Source organism: Callospermophilus lateralis, chromosome 4 (assembly GCF_048772815.1).
Source record: "Callospermophilus lateralis isolate mCalLat2 chromosome 4, mCalLat2.hap1, whole genome shotgun sequence".
NCBI lineage: Eukaryota > Metazoa > Chordata > Mammalia > Rodentia > Sciuridae > Callospermophilus > Callospermophilus lateralis.
In genome coordinates this window covers 147,653,667-147,673,850 of record NC_135308.1, presented here as the reverse complement: position 1 = coordinate 147,673,850, position 20,184 = coordinate 147,653,667, and positions in this window count along the sequence as shown.

Below are 20,184 nucleotides of genomic sequence, written 5' to 3'. Positions count from 1 at the left end.
TAATATTTTATAATCATCCTTTATTTTCTTTCTAAATCTTTTTTGTGTCCCAGGCATTGAATCCTGAGAGTAGCTCCTTGGTTAGCCCTAGTCCCCACTCTGCATCATAGCCACAACTCCAGCTTTTCACTCATTACTTATTTTATCTTTCCTTAAAAGTTCCAGTCTTATTTTTTTCATATAAACCAATTATACTGAACCAGTAATACGTAATATTTCCTTTTTGAAGCTGAATTTTTTTGAAGTTGAATCTTAACTAGCACTTTACTTTGCTTTTGTTTTTGTCTTTTAGGAAAAGTCTACTTCAATTCTTTGCCAACCTAAGGAAGTTGTTCCCCTTAGATTGGGGGTCAAGGGAGGAATCTCATGTGACCAAGTCCAAACTACACTCTAAACCTATTGGGAATCTTCCACAATACAAAAATATATGTATAGATCATAAGTTAAGGATACTAAGCTTTTAAAATCCAGGCAAATGTGAGAAACATAGAACAGGCCTATCTACCTTAGATTTGACTTGAATTAGGGCCTAACCCACTGATCCTAAAAAGTGTCAGTCATGAGACCCTCAAGATTACAAGTCTTCTGGTTTGATTTGAGAAGCCTTTAAAGACATTCAAGTAGAAATATCAGGTAGGCAGCTAGAAATACTAGGACTAAAAGTTCAGGAAGAGATTGACAGCAAATATTTGGGAAGTAAAGCCATTGGAAGGAATAGCATTTTCTGATGAGAATGGAAAAGAAAGTGAAAAGGGTCTAAGTACAAATGCAATAAGGCTCTACATTACAATCTGACTTCAGATCATGGGGAAAAAAGACGACCTACGGAGCTGATCCTGGGACCCTTGGCAGTAGGCTCTGAAGCTGAGCACTTTTCCATTCCTTTCCCACATTATAAAATATGATGAGGAGAGCTAAGTGTCATGACTCAGATCTGATACAAATATGGGCAAAACCAGGAATGGCAAAAAAGCAGACCAAAGTTAAAATTCTTCAGGGAAAAAAAAATGCTAATAACATTAATTGCTACTGACCCACATATTTATTCATCACTCTGTCACCAGATTATTGCCAAGATACATATACTGCAAGGACATGATAAATGCCAAAGTTGGGACAGTGGTTACTACTGAGGCTGGGGGAGGAGACTGGTGAGGAATGCACAAGGACCTTTCAACTGAACCAGAAATGTTTTATTTCAAGATAAGTGGTAAGGAAACAGGTATTTTTACACTAGTCTGAATATATGCATTCAAAAAATGTTTCATCATTTTTAATGCTTCATTTAGAAAAACAGTCAAAGAACATATTCTTTATGATTTATTCAGAAGTTGAAAACATTTCCCAGCTTTGAATTTTTGAGTTAAATATTTCTTATTTGTCTGATCCAGAAAAAAGAAATGCCATATCTATACCAAAATATTTCACAGGGCTAGAGGTGTTGATCAGTGGTAGAATGCTTGCCTGGCATGTGTAAGGCCCTAGGTACAAGTCCCAGCATGCCCCCCCAAACACACACACACACACACACACACACACACACACACAATGTGTATTAACATGTCTTATCATAAAGACAGCACAGCACTGTAGCAGTAGAAAGTATTAGATTTATCTGTTTTGAATTCCAGCTATACCATACTAGCTATAAGACCTTGAGATAGGGTAGTTAATTTCTTGGTGCTTCAGTGTTCTCATCTGAAAAACAGTAAATTACCATCTTCTTCAAATGACTGCTGTAAAAATTAAGATGATAAATACAAAGTACTTGACATGTAGCTAGCATTTAATAAATGAAGAGTTATTAATTTTATGATGAGACATAATTATAGTTCATTTAATATAATTTATCAAATTAAAAAGATAAAATAAGGCTAATAATATTCAAACATTAATGATAATTTGGAAAGTTTCTTTTACTAACATAAATATGGTTATAAGTAAAAGCAAAAGTTTTATAATATCCATGTCATTACTAGAGGTCAGAATTTGTGACTAAGATCCTCTTTGCTAGAATGACTCTTCAGGATTTTTTTTTTTTTTTTTTTTTTTTTTTTTTTTTTTTTTTTACATAGGGCCTTTGCTCCATACAGTCTCAATAATTTACTCATGCCCTTTATTGAACTAGGCACTATAGGTAAGAAAGGCAGTGGTGAACATAACAGCCATGTTACTGCCAAAATGAAAGTGATAAAGGAGTTGGAAAGTCTGAAAATAGCAAATACACAACTGAATACACAATATTAAATCATGGTAATTGCTTTAGAGGAAAGAACAGAATCCTCTAAGAGAGATAAACATCAGGGGCCTACTTGAGATTAAATTGAATGAAATTATTTTGCTAGAGAAAAAGCTTGAATTGAAGAATGGTAGGAATTAGCCAGAGGAAGAAAGGAAGAGGAATTATGTAATTAGAGAATGACTTTTGCAAAGGCTTTGAACAGAGAAAGTCTGATGCATTTCAAGAACTGGCTTGGGAGAAAGGGTTGGAGAGTTAGGCACTGGCCAAATCACAGGAGGCCAAGTTGAAGAAATTAAATTTTATTCTGAATGCAGTGGAAAACTGCTAAAGGGTTTTAACAAAGTAGTGGTGACAAGATCTCACTCATAGTTTTAAAATAGCTCTCTAAGAAGACAAATATAAGTGAAATAGTGATGAGTTTCACAGAGAAAAGGGGAAACAAGAAGGAAGGTGGCTAAAGGGGGAAAAAAAAAGCTAAGGAAAAAGAACTAAAGAAACAATGAGAGAGAAAAAGGGGGGGGTGAAAATAGAGCAAAAGCAACAGAACCTAGAGAAAATGAGATGGAGAATAACCTGAAGTAGGGAAGAGTTAGAATCTACTGCAGTAGTTTAGTGACAAATGATGGTGACTGGGTTAGAATCTGACAGTGTCTCCAAAGGAATGGTTTGATAGATGCCACAATTTGGACTTGGAATCTTCTGATTTGTTTGATTTGAGAAGCCTTTAAAGACATTCCAGTAGAAATGTCAGGTAGGCAACTAGAAATACTAGGACTAAAAAGTTCAGGAAGAGAAATTGACAGCAAATACTTGGGAAGTAAAGCCATTGGAAGGAATAGCATTTTCTGATGAGAATGGAAAAGAAAGTGAAAAGGGTCTAAGAACAAGATCTGTGAAAATCCGATATTTTACACGAGAGAACTCAGCAAAGGATATAGAAGGAATAGTCAAAGAGATGCCTCATCTTTTCAACTAACCCAGGCTATAGCTTTTCTTTTTTTTTCTTTTTTTTTTTAAAGAGAGAGAGAGGTAGAGAGAGAGAGAGAATTTTAATATTTATTTTTTAGTTATCGGCGGGCACAACATCTTTGTTTTGTATGTGGTGCTGAGGATCGAACCCGGGCTGCACGCATTCCAGGCGAGCGTGCTACCGCTTGAGCCACATCCCCAGCCCCAGGCTATAGCTTTTCTGATGGAGCTCTTTCTAGTAGTCGTTCCTGTTGGCCTGAATTAATTATATTTTTAGATCTTGAATTCACACAGTATTTCTCTTAATCACTTGCCTATATAGTATCCTGTACTATTCTGAATCATTCCTGCATATTTCTTGCTTAAGTTTCTGGATAACTATTGAAAATAGTGTTGATAGAAAGATTCAAGTCTGAAACAGATTTGGTGAGGGAAATGTGAAATCCCTAGGAAACATTGGTTGTCTCCCTTCTCCAAGAATTTCTGCTGCAGAAGAAATGAGACAGCAAAGCTTAGGAAGCAGCCACGTGGTAGACATCAGGGACCTTTTTGATATTATTTATTATGTGACCTGAATTAATGCATGATTTTGTCTCTTATTCAACAAGTCCAAAGTAAAATATATAGAGAGATTACTGATCAAGGTACCAGCAAATTAAATGAGCTGCCTGATATAACAGATGACTCAGTAAGAAAAAAAATAATTAAGGCTGGTGTATAGGCAGAGATTCCAAGAGAATAGTTGTACCAAGGAACAAGGATTCTGATCAACATGCTACTCAGGAATTCAAAGGACTGCCCAAATAGAAACACATACATTTTAATTATTCCATCAGACAGAATAAGGATCCTGCACCCTAAAGGTTTCTGCACCCTAATCTCCAGAATATGTGAATATGTAACCTTACAAAGAAAGGAGGACCTTATGGATCGATTAAATTAAGAACCCTGATACGGGACATTATCCTGGTGAACCCAATTTAATCACCATAGTCCTTATAAGAGGGAGGCAGAAAGGTCAGAGTTATAGAAGATGGTGTGAAGACAGAAGCAGAGAGGGGATGCCATGATGGGGGAGAGAGTGTGTGTGTCTGTGAGCTGAGGTGCTACACTGCTATGAAGGTGGAGGGAGAAGCTACGAAAGAAATTCAGATGGACTCTCCCCTGGAGGCTGCAGAAGGAACACAATGTTTCTGACAACTAGTTTTTAGTACCATTAAGACTAACTTCTGGGGCTGGGATGTGGCTCAAGTGGTAGCACACTTGCCTAGCATGTGTGAGGCGCTGGGTTCGATTCTCAGCACCACATACAAATAAAAATAAAGATATTGTGTCCACCTAAAACTGAAAAATAAACATTTAAAAAAAAAAAAAAAAAGACTAACTTCTGGGGCTGGGGATGTGGCTCAAAAGGTAGTGCTCTCGCCTGGCATGTGTGTGGCCCGGGTTCAATCCTCAGCACCATATACAAACAAAGATGTTGTGTCCGCCGAAAACTAAAAAAAAATTAATATTAAAAAATTATCTCTCTCTCTCTTAAAAAAAAAAAAAAAAGACTAACTTCTGATGCCAAAACTGTAAGATAATAAGACTGTTGTTTTAAACCACTAAATTTGTGTTAATATGTTATAATAGTAATAGGAAACTAACACACACCTTATCTGAAAGGAAGATTTGCCCAAAGGATCAGAACATTTGATCTAGAAAAAATAATATATATGCAAAATATAATTAGAAGGTGTAACTAAACCAATATGTGAAACTTCAAGGAAAAGGCCACCAGCTGTATCCAGAATGCTTAAACATGCAAAACTGAGAGGCCAAACCCATTGTGAGTGCTGTGTGCTAGCTACTGTCATCACTGTCAATTAGTCCTGCCTTTGTCTATCCATTCCTTCATTCATTTATTTAAATCTACAGATTTTTCTGTGTCTACCATCTCACAGAACAGCACCAACATTCACCAAGTTATTAAAGCATCCTGATTCCTTCCTCTCCCACATCTCTGCTCCTCTCCCTGTTGCTATCTTTCCTCGGTCAAAACAATGACCATATTGTATTTCCACCTCCACATTTTCTCTTTAATACCTATGACTACTCTTCTAATTCAAGCCACCATCATCTTTCTACTAGCTGGCTAAAACAGGCACTCTTTCTTCAGCCTTGCAAGTCTCCAACTATTCCCCTCCTTACCAGGCTTAACGGTTCTCTTTATCCTTCAGGATAAAGCCCATGTCTTGTAACAAAAGCTTACAGGATCCTGGCCAGTCACATCTCTCTCTCTCTCTCTTTTTTTTTTTTTATTAATTTTTATTGTTGGTTGTTCAAAACATTACATAGTTCTTGATATATCATATTTCACACTTTGATTCAAGTGGGATATGAACTCCCATTTTTACCCCGTATACAGATTGCAGAATCACATCAGTTGCACATTCATTGATTTACATATTGCCATACTAGTGTCTGTTGTATTCTGCTGCCTTTCCTATCCTCTACTATCCCCCCTCCCCTCCCCTCTTCTCTCTCTACCCCCTCTACTGTAATTCATTTCTCCCCCTTATATTTTTCCCCCTTTCCCCTTACTTCCTCTTGTATGTAATTTTGTATACCCCTGAGGGTCTCCTTCCATTTACATGCAATTTCCCTTCTCTCTCCCTTTCCCTCCCACCTCTCATCCCTGTTTAATGTTAATCTTCTTCTCATGCTCTTCGTCCCTACTCTGTTCTTAGTTACTCTCCTTATATCAAAGAAGACATTTGGCATTTGTTTTTAAGGGATTGGCTAGCTTCACTTAGCATAATCTGCTCTAATGCCATCCAATTCCCTCCAAATTCTATGATTTTGTCATTTTTTAATGCAGAGTAATACTCCATTGTGTATAAATGCCACATTTTTTTTATCCATTCGTCTATTGAAGGGCATCTAGGTTGGTTCCACAGTCTTGCTATTGTGAATTGTGCTGCTATGAACATGGATGTAGCAGTGTCCCTATAGTGTGCTCTTTTTAGGTCTTTAGGGAATAGACCGAGTAGGGGAATAGCTGGGTCAAATGGTGGTTCCATTCCGAGCTTTCCAAGAAATCTCCATACTGCTTTCCAAATTGGCCGCACCAATCTGTAGTCCCACCAGGAATGTACAAGTGAACCCTTTTCCCCACATCCTCGCCAGCACTTGTTGTTGTTTGACTTCCTAATGGCTGCCAATAGGCTTAAAAATAAGAACCATATGATCATCTCGATAGATGCGGAAAAAGCATTCGACAAAGTACAGCATCCCTTTATGTTCAAAACTCTAGAAAAACTAGGGATAACAGGAACATACCTCAATATTGTAAAAGCAATCTATGCTAAGCCTCAGGCTAGCATCATTCTGAATGGAGAAAAACTGAAGGCATTCCCTCTAAATCTGGAACAAGACAGGGATGCCCTCTCTCACCACTTCTGTTCAACATAGTTCTCGAATCACTGGCCAGAGCAATTAGACAGACGAAAGAAATTAAAGGCATAAAAATAGGAAAAGAAGAACTCAAATTATCACTATTTGCAGATGACATGATTCTATACCTAGCAGACCCAAAAGGGTCTACAAAGAAACTATTAGAGCTAATAAATGAATTCAGCAAAGTGGCAGGATATAAAATCAACACGCATAAATCAAAGGCATTCCTGTATATCAGCGACAAATCCTCTGAAATGGAAATGAGGACAACCACTCCATTCACAATATCCTCAAAAAAAATAAAATACTTGGGAATCAACCTAACAAAAGAGGTGAAAGACTTATACAATGAAAACTACAGAACCCTAAAGAGAGAAATAGAAGAAGATCTTAGAAGATGGAAAAATATACCCTGTTCATGGATAGGCAGAACTAACATCATCAAAATGGCGATATTACCAAAAGTTCTCTATAGGTTTAATGCAATGCCAATCAAAATCCCAACGGCATTTCTTGTAGAAATAGAGAAAGCAATCATGAAATTCATATGGAAAAATAAAAGACCCAGAATAGCAAAAACAATGCTAAGCAGGAAGTGTGAATCAGGCGGTATAGCTATACCAGTCACATCTCTTAACCCTTACACTTTAGGCACATTGAACTTTTTCTTAGACCCTCAATCACCATGTTCTTGGTTTCTGCACCTGCTAATCCATAAAACACTTCCTCTTCTCCTCCAGATTCTTCTACCCATCCTTCCAAGCCAATTCCTTCAAAAGTCTCCCCTGAAATACAGTAACATATAATATGATTCTGATTTTACTATACCCTATACTTTAAGATCTTTAAAAGTCAGTAACATTCTCCATTTCTACTAAATTAGCACTGGAATTACTTCTAAAAATAATTTTTGTATATATCACTAAAAGAAATATGAAATTATAAAATGAATCTGTTATATATTCTGTTACAGAAAAAGCAGCTTTAATAAGAGATGAAGACTTTTAAGAGAAAGAAATATGATTTTTACAATTTGATAAAACAAAACATCACATGTTATTTGAAAATATGGAGACTATCTATTGGTTGGAAATCTTTGCTTTTTTTAATTTGAAAATATCCTCTTGCAATGTTCAGCAAGGATTTAACCAGAATAACCTAATCTTACAGTAGAAAGAATTTTTCATGTGTCAAAAAATTTTGTGGAATACAAAACTTTTTAAATCAAAGTTGAAATCAGTTCACCTTTACATACAGTAGACTAAAAAACTATATGGAATATATGCAGTACACTAATATGAGGAAATGTAAAAAAAAATATCTAATTATCCATTAACAAAAAAAAACTGCTCAAAGAGCTTATGGGACACTCATGCAGTGGACTTATTAAGCTACTTGAAAGAATAATATAGAACTCTTATCTCTTGATACAAAAGGATGTCTACTATCAGGCAACCTGTAGGACAATATGTATAATGTTGCTCAGATCACAGTTTTTTTTTTTTTCTAAATTATGAGTGTGTGTAAAAAAGAAAAAATTCTAAATATGGTTAAGCGTTTTTTTCAACAACCAGTTTTATTTTTTTAATCAAACTATAAGTAAGTCAGAGGCTAGAGGTATAGTTCAGCAATAGACTGCTTGCCTGGCATGTATAAAGCCCCTGGATTCAATCCTCAGTGTCTGTCTGTGTGTGTGTGTGTGTGTGTGTGTGTCTCTCTCTCTCTCTCTCTCTCTCTCTCTCTCTCACACACACACACACACACACACACAGAGAGTCATCCATTAAGTCATTATGTTTAATACTGTATATAGAATAAGCCCTTCCCCACAGCTAATATACTTTCTCTTTTTTTCCATATTTTTTATTGGTGCATTATAGTTATACATAATGGTGGGATTTGTTACATTTTCATACATGCACACAATATAACAATACTACTATGCTTTCTTATAATAAATTGATGTTATATGACAGAAAGAAAAGAGTCTCCATTAGTCAGCATTCCAACAATATCCAGCATATGACTGGATAATATTACAAATTCCTATGATACTGTCAGTAGAAAAGCTAAAACTACATTTAGTGTATCTGTTACATTTTGTTACATTCTTTAAATTTATAATTAATTTATGGAATACACAGTAACTTTCTGTAAACTAAAACATGCTATTATGTAACAACGTAATAAGAAAACCTGAGTTTTTAGAAAGAGAAACACCAAAGAAATACAAGTATAGTTATTGTCTGTATCTTGTAAACATTATCTCTAAGGCATTTCTCTATGACAATTAAATTGAAATTAAAAATAAGGAAACTCAATGTGAGATAAACTGACAGAGACTCAAGTTTCTATTCTCTCAAATCCAATGCATATCATTTAGCTCATTAGGTATGTAAAGATATATTTAATCAAGGTAGGGAAAACAAGGAAAAAGTAAAATACACTCATACATTTCTGAATAAAGTAAAATATAATAATATTGTATATATTAACATTGATTCTTTACTTTCCTCATTAACAGTTGGTTTTAAAACAATTACTTGAGAATCTGTAAAAGCAAAAAAAAAAAAAGAAAGAAAGAAAAACAATTACTAAAGTAACTAAAACTTTTTCCCTTACCTTCAAGGTTAAATTAAGAAATTATGAAAAAAAAAAAAAGAGTGGTCACTTAGTTTTTGTTTATTCACTATGATTTTGCTAAGTGGGAAACTATGGTAGGAAACATTACTTCTGAACTAATTTTCAAACACTGTTGGACTTATTTAGTTTTTTACTAAGAGTATACATATTATTGACATTATTCTCTTATCACACATTTAAGTTTACCATCACAGGTATTTCTCATTGTTTTTTGATTAATAAAATATTCAAAATAAACTCATATCCATAACAGAAACAAATCTGGGCCATACAGAAAACTCAGTCCAGGAAGTTCTTATATTAGGAGTGTAATGCAAAAATAGTGGGATACAGAAAAAGAGATTAGACAGTCTGCACAAGACTCTGGGTGGACCTCACTAGGTTGTTTCCCTTCTTTTAGCTTTAGTTTTCACATCTATAACATGGAGATAACAACAACTCAGTTGCAGAATTACTGATAAATTTAAAAAGGTAAAAGTAAAGTACCTAGAACACTTTATGGCACATTCTAGGTAATAATGTATTTGACAATCAGCAACACAGCATTTACTGTTTCAGATATGATCTTTAATTGCATTCCATGTATTAACTTAATCAATGAGTGATAGTTGTCTTTACCTCTGGCACTGCCTTCACCTGATTCTCCCCACATTTTGAAGATAGCTTGCAACTCTTAATCCAAGTTAAACAGTATAAAAATAATAATAGCTATCTATCAGGGACTGTGCTAAACTAGTTATGTGGATTATTTCATTTAATCCTCACATCAATAAAGTGGAACTATTATTAACCTTCTCTTACAGATTAGAAAATTTGGGCTTAGAAAGATTAAATAACTTGCCTACGGTCACACATCTAGTGGGATCTGATTTCAGATCCATATATTTAGCAACTTCATCCCACCAAAAGGAAAAATACTACTTCTAATTCAATAACGTCCAAATATCAGACACGTACCATCAATACTTTTTTTTTTTTTTTAACGGTTGAGTCAGAAGAACAACACATCAGGAGCTACACCAGAAGACTTTCACTAGTTTCCTCTCAAAAGAAAAGTAAGTAGCTCGAAATTCCAATTCCTAATCACTGAAGCATCAAGAGAGGGGATCAGATAGCAGTTCACAAACTGCTTATTTACACTCCCCACACGCAAAATAAAACCCAAACTCTCACCTAGACTGGGCTTGCAAAAAAAAAAAAAAAAACTTCACTTATAGACTGATCGACTACCTCACCATCCTCCAACAAGGCATTGGAAACTTTTAAAAGCTGATCCTTCATTTAAAAAGGACAATTAGAAAACAGGGGTAATTGCATAGGGAGGCATGCTTTCCAAAAGTTTCCTCTGACTTCTAGGGACATTTGCAAAGTTTTTTCTCTTGCCAGCCTCCCCCAAACTGAGGGGTGTGGGTGGGAAAGCACTGTGCAAGGTCTCCAGTCACATTCCCTAGTTCCGTACATCTGGGACATCTGAACCCTGCAGGGACTACGGAGTACAAATAGGGAAGAAGCCTGCTAAAGGGCAAGATGACCATGTGTCGTTTCCTGAGCCAGTGACTTCATTTCTTTGCGAGGGTGATGATGAAGAATCAAGTGACCCTCGTGCTACACGCTTGAGGATGAGGGTCCCCAGGAAACCCCACACTAGCTTCAGGCTTTGATTTCTCTTCGGATTCTAAGACAGGACGGGCATGGACCCCAAACCTCTTCCCCAGCCTCTTCCACATGCACCTGCTGTCCCCCGCCCCCCCGCACCCCCCCCCGCACACCCCCCGCACACCTGCTACCCCTCCCTCAGCACCAGGGTGGGCAGGTGAAGGCAAGCAGAACTTCACCTTGACAGCTCCAGGAACCAATCAGAGCCCGCGACTCCCACGCCCAGCCAATCACAGCGCCTCTTGGATCCCGCGGCTCGGAGGCCCAACCGAACCTCCACTCTCCTCAGCAGTCGCTGGGGGCTCCTTCAACCTCAAGCTGAGGCGCGAGAGACCAGAGAAGACGAGGAAAAACTCACGAGGGAAAGAGAAGGCACATAAGAAAGCACTCACCAGCCCAGGTGCGGGAGGGTCACTTCTCCCTGCGGGACCCTTTAGCTCAATCTGTGCCGAACTGCACGCCCCAGACCAACCGCCGCCGCCTCCAGCGTTCGCCGCCGGGCGCCGCCCGCCTGTTTCGAAGGAACCAATCAGAGCTCGAGGGGCGTGGCCTGGATGCCCCTCCCCAGGACCGCCCCGGCTAGCGGGAGACCAGAGCGCTTCCCAGGTCTCTGGGTTCTCTGCCCTTCACCTCCCAGAGGCTGGGAACTTTGGAGCCCCTCTTTTCACTAAAAGACAAAGTGGCTCAATTACAGAGCAAGTCCTCCCATCTGGCCCCCCAGCGATTCGAACAACCCCTCTATTTGTCCTGATATGCAGGAGAGGTGAATGAATCTCACCTCTAAAGACTGCTTCCTAAGCATCCTGGAACACTGCGGGGTGGAGTTCAAGGGCCTTTCCCTTTTTATCCGGATCTGTTAGGAACCGCTCCCAATCCTAAATCCACTCTTGTCCTGACGGCGCCACAGCTTCTATAGATACACTGGAGTTTGACTTAGTTCATTGGGCTTTACAATATAGAGATTTCTTGAAAGAAAAAAAAATAACAACAATTACCACTATTAGTAGTAATAGTCAACAGGGATGTATGTGGTCCTAAGCAGAAATCATTCAGAGAGCATCCCCTCCTCTCGTGCATGTGAGAGCCCAGAGGACTCCTGTAGCTCCAGATCACAACTGAAAGCAAATGTTGGCTCTTCCTCCAGGAAACTCCAAAACCAGGCGAGACAGGGGAAGTGAATATTATCCTCGACAAAGGGGATGCTCATTTAGTTCCAAGAGTTGAAATAAAACAGAAACTCTCTCAGTGTAACACCGTAATGATGTCATTGTTTCAATGTGATTATGTCATTGTTACAATGTAATAATAGATCTGTGAGAACTGTAAGTGTGGCTTATTCATGTGGGGAAAATTGCTGGCTAAAAGCCAGGAGAACTTTGTTCTAATCCTGGCCCTCATTCTCCTGTTATTTTTATCTTTATCCAATCACATCATCTCTCTGTCCTTGGTTCTCCATCTCTAAAGTATGGACCTTGAACTGAAATGATCATCTCTCTAGCTTTTATTCCGTCATTTTCTCACCAAAAATAATTAGACAAATGGTTGCTACTGAAACTAAAATCAAGAAGGCAATCTCAGACTTCAAAGTGCTCAGGAGCATAGTAAAGGCGAAATGAAATTAAGTGAAAGAGGGAACACCCCACAGTCCTGGAGGTTGATGGTCAGAGGTTTGAAAGGAATTGAATTTTGAAAGATAAGAATCTGCCAGAAGGAGGAGATAATTTTGAGGAAGGAATGCTTTCCAGGCAGAGAGAACAACTAATGTGAGACTCAGGAGATGTGGGGGCATGTGGAATCTTCTGGGAATAGTAATTTTAAATATCAAAGTTTGGAGATGGGGAGACAGATCATTGGGAAGGATAGGCATAGATGACAAGCCTGATAGGTACTGGGAGGTGTAGATTCTTTCCTGCAGGTGGGATGATCACTTGGGGAAATCATTTTCAAGGATTTCTGAAGAAGGCAGTAAGACAAGTGGCAATTCCAAAAATTGAAAAATGACAGTTACCTAAAGTAGCTCAGAAGGGATAGTGAGGAAACATGTCTGGAGTTACCTAAGGGGCTAACTTATCTTAGTTATTATGTGATGGTGGTGATGATCTAAGGAATACAGGGAAAACCAGGTATGGGGAAAGAATAGTGCAGTTTGGTTTGGGGTGTGTTCAGTTTGAAATACAAAAATAAATTGAAAGTAGACATACTTCAAAGATGGTTGGAAAATTAGGCTTAAAGTTGTTTAAATTGGTCTGTGCAGGCGATATGGATTTGAGAAGTCAATTCAACAATCTTACTTAACATTGGCTCTGCATCAAGCTCTGTGTACACACCAAGGATCCTACTCTCACATAGCTTACATTCTGGGGTGATGGATGAAGATGGTCATTAAAAGTTGACATACAAGTGGTAATTGAACCTGATCAAAAACACTAGTTGTTGCTCCTCCTCCTCCTCCTCCTTCTTTTTACTAAATCAGTCCCCTGTGACTGCAATAGATACATATTCATAGGACCTGTTCAAATTGACCTATGTTTTCTAGTGTTTCTATTTAAAACTAAAAGGCAGTTTGTATACTGCTTCATTTTGAGTTGAGTTGAGGCTTTAAATTGAGTTATTGAACCCTAACTTCAAAATATAATTCTCTACAGAATCTTAAGAATAAAAAAATCATGGGCTGGAGTTGTGGCTCAGTGGTAAAGGTGCTTGCCTCTCACACATGAGGCCCTAGGGTTCTATCCTCAGCACCACATAAGAAATATAAATAAATGAAAACAAAAATATTGTGTCCATCTACAACTAAAAATAAATAAATAAATAAATCGATCAATCACTGGGTGTGATGGCACGCACCTATAATCCCAGCAACTTGGGAGGCTGAGGCATGAGGATTGCAAATTTTTGAGGCCAGCATCAGAAACTTAGCTAGACCCTACCCCAAAATAAAAACTAAAAAGGACTGAAGGGTGTAGTTCAGTGGTAGAATACGCCTAAGTTCCATCTCCAATATTGCTAAAAAAAAGAAGAAGAAGAAGAAGAAGATTGTGTTATATAGATTTTTCTTACTGAGTCATTAATTTTCAATTGTTCTTTTATATTTTCTTATGTGTATATTATGTACCTATATATTTGAATATTATTAAAAATTAAAACTATGCTTGTATGAAGTACTATTCTACTACACAGAAAAGACATACACACACACACACACACACACATACACACACACTTTATATTTTTAAATCGTTTAATGAAACTTTGCTAGCAGGTTATTTTGTGTTTATTTTCATTTTATTCTCATTATGTATTTCTCTATAAAAATATAGAACACTGTCTCTTAATGGCGATGGTGGGGGAGCTTGGGAGGAATGGAGGAACTTTAGATAGGGCAAAAGGGAGGGAGGGGGAAGGAGGGGGCAAGGGGATAAGGATGAAGGTCAAATGAGTTAGACATCATTACCCTAAGTACATGTATGAAGACATGAATGGCGTGAAAATACTTTATATGCAATCAGTGACTTAAAAAATTGTGAGAGAATTGTAAGACACATATAGAGATATGTGTAATAAGAAATGAATTGCATTCTGCCATCATGTATAACAAATTAGAATAAATAATTTAATAAAAAAGATGAATCTCTTAAGATGTAAAGTAAATATCACACACATGTATGTGTGTGTGTACACACACACACACACACACACACATACACAAATATACATATACATGGTGGCAAGTGATCCAGAATCAGGAAATTTATGTAAATCACTACTCTTAAAGCCCATATTCTTTATTGGTTAAATGTAGGATTGGATAAGGAGTTCCCTTCTAGATTCTTTGATTCATTTGTACATCTCTCCCTGCCTCCATCTCTTCTCTACTTACACACACACACACACACACACACACACACACACATTTGTGCTCCCTCTGCCTGGCTTTTACGTTAATTCCCAGTTGCTACCCCATTCCCTAAGCAAACTAACCATTTTATCTACCTTTATTTTAACACTGCAATTAGTAATTGAAGGTTCCATCTAATAAGCTGCAACCTGCTTTCATGTGCAGGCTTTCTAATTGGTGGTTGGGTTAATAACCATGTTCTAGAGGATCTCTCTTTACTTGTAATTGGCATACTGGTAACATGCAAAGCAAGACTCACCAGTTTGTGTCCGTCAACTGACAGTCTATTAGTTTTGACCTGCTAGTTGTGAAGATGTGCCCCATTTTAAGAAAGCACCATGTTTAGAAATCTAAATTGTTTAAATTATTACATTACGAATTATCATTCATCTGAGTAAAAGACTCTATAATACAGAAGTATTTCTAAAAATAATATAGGCCTTGGATATTGAAAGTCCTACAAGAGTGCTTCTATGGCTTCAAATATTCTCTGGATGTTGATTTTTGTTTGCTTTTAATTGGATTCTTAGTTCATTTTCCCTGTATTTTGTCATTATTGTTGCTGTTTCTATATAAATTGTTTTGAATGCTTTGACATCAGCTTATGGATTGTGCCTGTGTGACATACTGGATGAAATCTTTGGGTAATAGAGATCTTGATTTATGCACAATTAAACTATCCATTCAGCAGATAATCTACTGAGATCCATTTACACTAAAATAGTATGTGTAAGTAGCTCAACAATATGAAATTTTACGATAGCAGCAGTTGTGGTTAATAACAAAAATATTGTGTTAAATCTGTATAGGGGTTGAATAATGTGCCCCAAAATTCATGTTCATCTGGAACCTTAGAATATGACTTTTTTTGAAATAGGATCTTCATAGATGTGAAGGTAAAGATTGAGAAAAGATGTTACTGGATTAAGGTGGGCCCCAAATACAATGAGAGTTCCTGATGAGGGTGGAGGAAGAAATACCAACCATGCACAGACAGAGACAGAGATTAGGATTATGTAGCCGTAAACCAAGGGATGCCAGGAGCTATCAGAACCTGGAAGAGGCAAGGGAAGATTCTGTTGGCACCTTGACTTTAGATTTCTGGCCTCCAGACTATGAAATAATAAATGTCTGTTGTAAGCTGCCCAACTTGTGATAACACGGGGGCCCTAGGAAATCTGTGCAGCCTATATCTGGAGAGAAATGTAAAAGTCTGACAACAGAGCAAGAATGACTACATTGAGATACACTCTCCATTCATTCCTCCACTTCATCTACGAGATGTGGTCACAGTAATAACAGTGTGGTCCATGCCAGGCTTTCACGGAAACTATGTTATCTCTAATTGGCTTATCATCTAAACAGCATTAAATTTCTACCAGGGAACAAGCCGGGGAGGAGATGTTCTGGTGTGTGTAACTAAAATGCTAGCATAGAACTTTCTAACTTCAGGCCCAGTTTGATAGAAGAGTTCAAATAATATCACTAGAATCCAGTCTCTGTTGATTCTACTTCTCACGTTGATTTTATTCTCAGATTCCCTCTGGTTACCAGATGGTTTCCAGAAGTTCTAGTTCCACATTCTCTTAGCTTCAAATCTAACCTTAAAAGGCAAGTAGCTCTGAAGAGTGACGCTCAGGTTAGAAAACACAAATCACTCTGGGTACTCCAAAAAGAGGAAACTTAACATGAACTTGGTTTTATAGGAAATGGAAAAGCTGCAAAGATAAATAGGAGCAGATGAGATAACCCAGATAAGAGCCATGTTACCCAGCCACTACAGTCCCAGGGCCTGGAGGTCAAAAAGAGGAATTCAGAGGCCAGTGCCATAGGCATTAGGGCAGGATTTGCCCAATAGGACTGGGAGCCACATGAGAGATGCCATCTGAGAGAGCAAGGGAGAAATAGCTTGGCTTTCCTTTTGTTCCCATTCTCCAATCTTTCACCAATGCTTTCTGTTGATTGAACCTGCCAAAGCCAGTTGACAGGCGAACCTATGAAATGCAGCCTGTTAGGGGTTAGCTCTCCCTCCCGGTATGAACACAGCAAAGAAGGGGAAAGGGGGATGGATCTGAAAAGAATTAGCATACATTTGTGAGGTTTTTTTGCTGTGACCATGCTATATAAAACAATGCCCAATTTTCAGTAGCTTATAAGAATAAACATTGATTTATCTTGCTTGGAGATCTGCAAGTTAGCTGATGATGGAAGTGGGGAAATGCTGCTTCAAACCATAGCTCAGGTTTAGGTACACACCTTCTGACTCTTATTCTAGTACTTGCAGCTATCCAGGGCATGCTTCTCACAGCAGATGGCAGAAGAACAAGAGCAGCAAGTAAAAACATGTGATGTCTCCTAAGGCCTCAGCTCTGAACTGGCACACACTGTCACTTCCACCCACATTCCATTGCCTGAAGCAAGCCACAGGGACAACCGTAACATCAGTGGGCATGATGTGTGTTCTACCTACTCTGGGGAGAGGCATTGAAATTTGACAAGGCAAAGGTCTGGGCATAAACTTCTATGACAGAAAGAGGGTGAAGAGTTTGGAACAATAATACAGCACAGAGACAGGAAAATGCCAGGCACTGCTGGCCTCCCAAAAATATCCTAAGCAAAATATCTCATTTTCTTTAAATGGATCACGTGCCCAGTCCTAAACCAATCACTGTGGTCCAAGATGTGTGATGCTCTGAATTACCTATTTGAGTCAAATTTCTGACTCCGGAGCTAGGAATGGAGTCAATCCATCCAAAGTACATGACCAAGCCAAGAATGTTCAAAATAAAACCCACTACGGTCACCTAACACCCTATTGTGATATGTAATCGTTTACTGGATTTATTCTTTTCATGACAGGGAAAAATAACTAATTGTAATTTTGTAAAAAGAAAAAAATATCTGGGAAAACAAATTTGACTATAGAAGAAACAAGTGAAATTGGTTTCTAATTCTTGATAACAAAAAAAGAAAGAAAAAAAAAACCCTAAAAAAAACAGTTATACATATACAGACACAAATTTTCTTCACCAAATGGATGTCCTTCAATTCATTTCAGTTCTGACACTAATTACTCGGACTTAGTGCCAATCTCACAGTTCGAGGGCTCAGGACAATAAGATGGCCCTCACTTCAGACATCAGCCACAAACCCCAGGTAAACACTTATGCTTCTGACCAACCAATTGGGTTCAATAGCTTGTTAAAGTACTTGGGGAAACATCTCAGTCCTGTTACCAGTTTATCATCAAGGATACTTCTCAGGAACAGCCAAATGGAAGAGATACACAGGGAAAGGTCTAAGGGAGGGAAGGAGCACCTCCATGTGTTTACCAACCCCCTAAATTTCCAAATCTCATTGTTTAGGGGTCTTTAAGGAGATTTCATTACATAAGCATGATTTATTACATTATTGGCTTTTGGTGTTTACAGCCTATCTTCAGCCCTTCTTTCCCCACAAGTCGGGGCTTAGGGCTGAAAATTCCAACTCTTTAATCATTCAGTTGGTTCCTCTAGTTGCAACCCAACCTGAAGTGATCTAGGGGCCCACCAAGAGACACCTCAGTAATAAACCTAGGAATGGTTAAAGGGAGCTTGTTACAAATATCAAAAGATTATTCTATTAACTCTATCACTCAGGGATTTCCAAGGGTTTTTGAAGCTCTGTGTCAGGAACCAGGATCAAAATCAAAATATGATTTGTTTGTTTGTTTGTTTTTGGTAGTTGTCGATGGACAGCATTCCTTTATTCTGTTTATTTTTCTGCGGTGCTAGGATCAAATACAGTGCCTCACATATGCTAGGCAAGTGCTCTGCCACTGAGCCACAACCTTTGCCCCCAAAATATGTATTTCTTATAGTATCATAATTAGTTTTCCATAGGGTAAGCATCATTGTTTGCTATTATAAGGTCATAATCATTTTAATAAATCTAGATCTACAGGATTAAGCTTCTAGCTCTGTCCACAGCACCTCCACAGTCCCCATGTCTCACAACTTCCCCCAAAAGATACCTTGTGATCTGGAGACACCAAACCACACACAGTTCCCCAAAGCTGGATCTACCCTTTGAGACATTCAGAAATTTATTTGTCTTAAGTGTCTTTTCCTCACCAGCCCCCTCCCCGAGGGCCTGCCTATGTTCTCACTTACCTCTTCATTAATCAACTATATCCCTTTAATCGCTGGATGCCGATATCTTCACTTTACAATGGTGAAGCTAAAGTTTAGAAAGGAATGGTGCTCCCTGCCATTGTCCTAAAGATTAATTTTGGTCTTCTGGGGAATCTGCATAATTCCCACCTTCTTCCTGTTGCGGCTGCCCTTCTTTCACCTTGACTCCTAGCCATTGAATCCAGGGCCATCCTTTGAAACCTAAAGGAAATGCCACCTCCTCCAAGACTTTCCCCAGTTGGGTAAGCCCTCAGAGCGCTTTCCTGTGCACCCCAGGTCATTCCCTCCAGTTGATTACTGGGTCGTAATCATTTTTGTATCCCTCATGGAGTTTAACAAAAAAAAAAAAAAAAAGCATGCACTTAGTTGTATCAAGATAGAATCCACTCCCCTTTCCACTGACTACTTATTTTTAGAACTTCAGGGTTGCTTTAGTATTTTAATACAAGAAAAAAAAAACTCTTTGTTTGCTAGGCAAGCACCATTTTGGCTGACTTCAGGAAAAAGGAAGATTTAAGATCATCATTTATAGAAGGTGTGTTTTTGTATTCACCAAAGAATAATGGGGAGAAGAAAGCAGCCATAGAACAATGAAGGAAGGAAATGAACTAATTCCTGCTTTGGGGGAAGTATACAACAGCTGTGCACCCAGCTGTAGGAGTGTTTTCAAATAGCAAAACAAAACAAATGCAAAAGTGATTAATTGTATACACTGGAGCCACTAGTGAGCACTTTAAGAGAGATAAGGGTATGTTCCTTCACTGTAGTTATCTGTCTGCTCTCAATTTATAAATGCAGTGTCAAGACTGTAACTAGGGAGAAAAGGGATGCCTTGAGGGGATATTTTACATGAAAATCATTAACTTTTCTCTATTCTATTCTCTCAAAGAAAATGAAATGATCACAGGGCTATTACAAATGAAAGAATGTGCACCATGACTTCTCCAGGCACGAGAAAAGGGCCATTTAGTTATAAAGATTTATCTTTCTGTAAATTAGCGTCCCCCAGGTTCTACAGGATGTCTTACATCACTTAAAGAAATGTTTGTCAAATTTTGTTCCCAGAGAAGAGCCTTTTGCCATTATGTTCAGTTTATTGCTAAAACTGAATACAACTCTTTAACAAAATATAAGCAATAGGGTAAGAGAAAGAGCAAAATGGG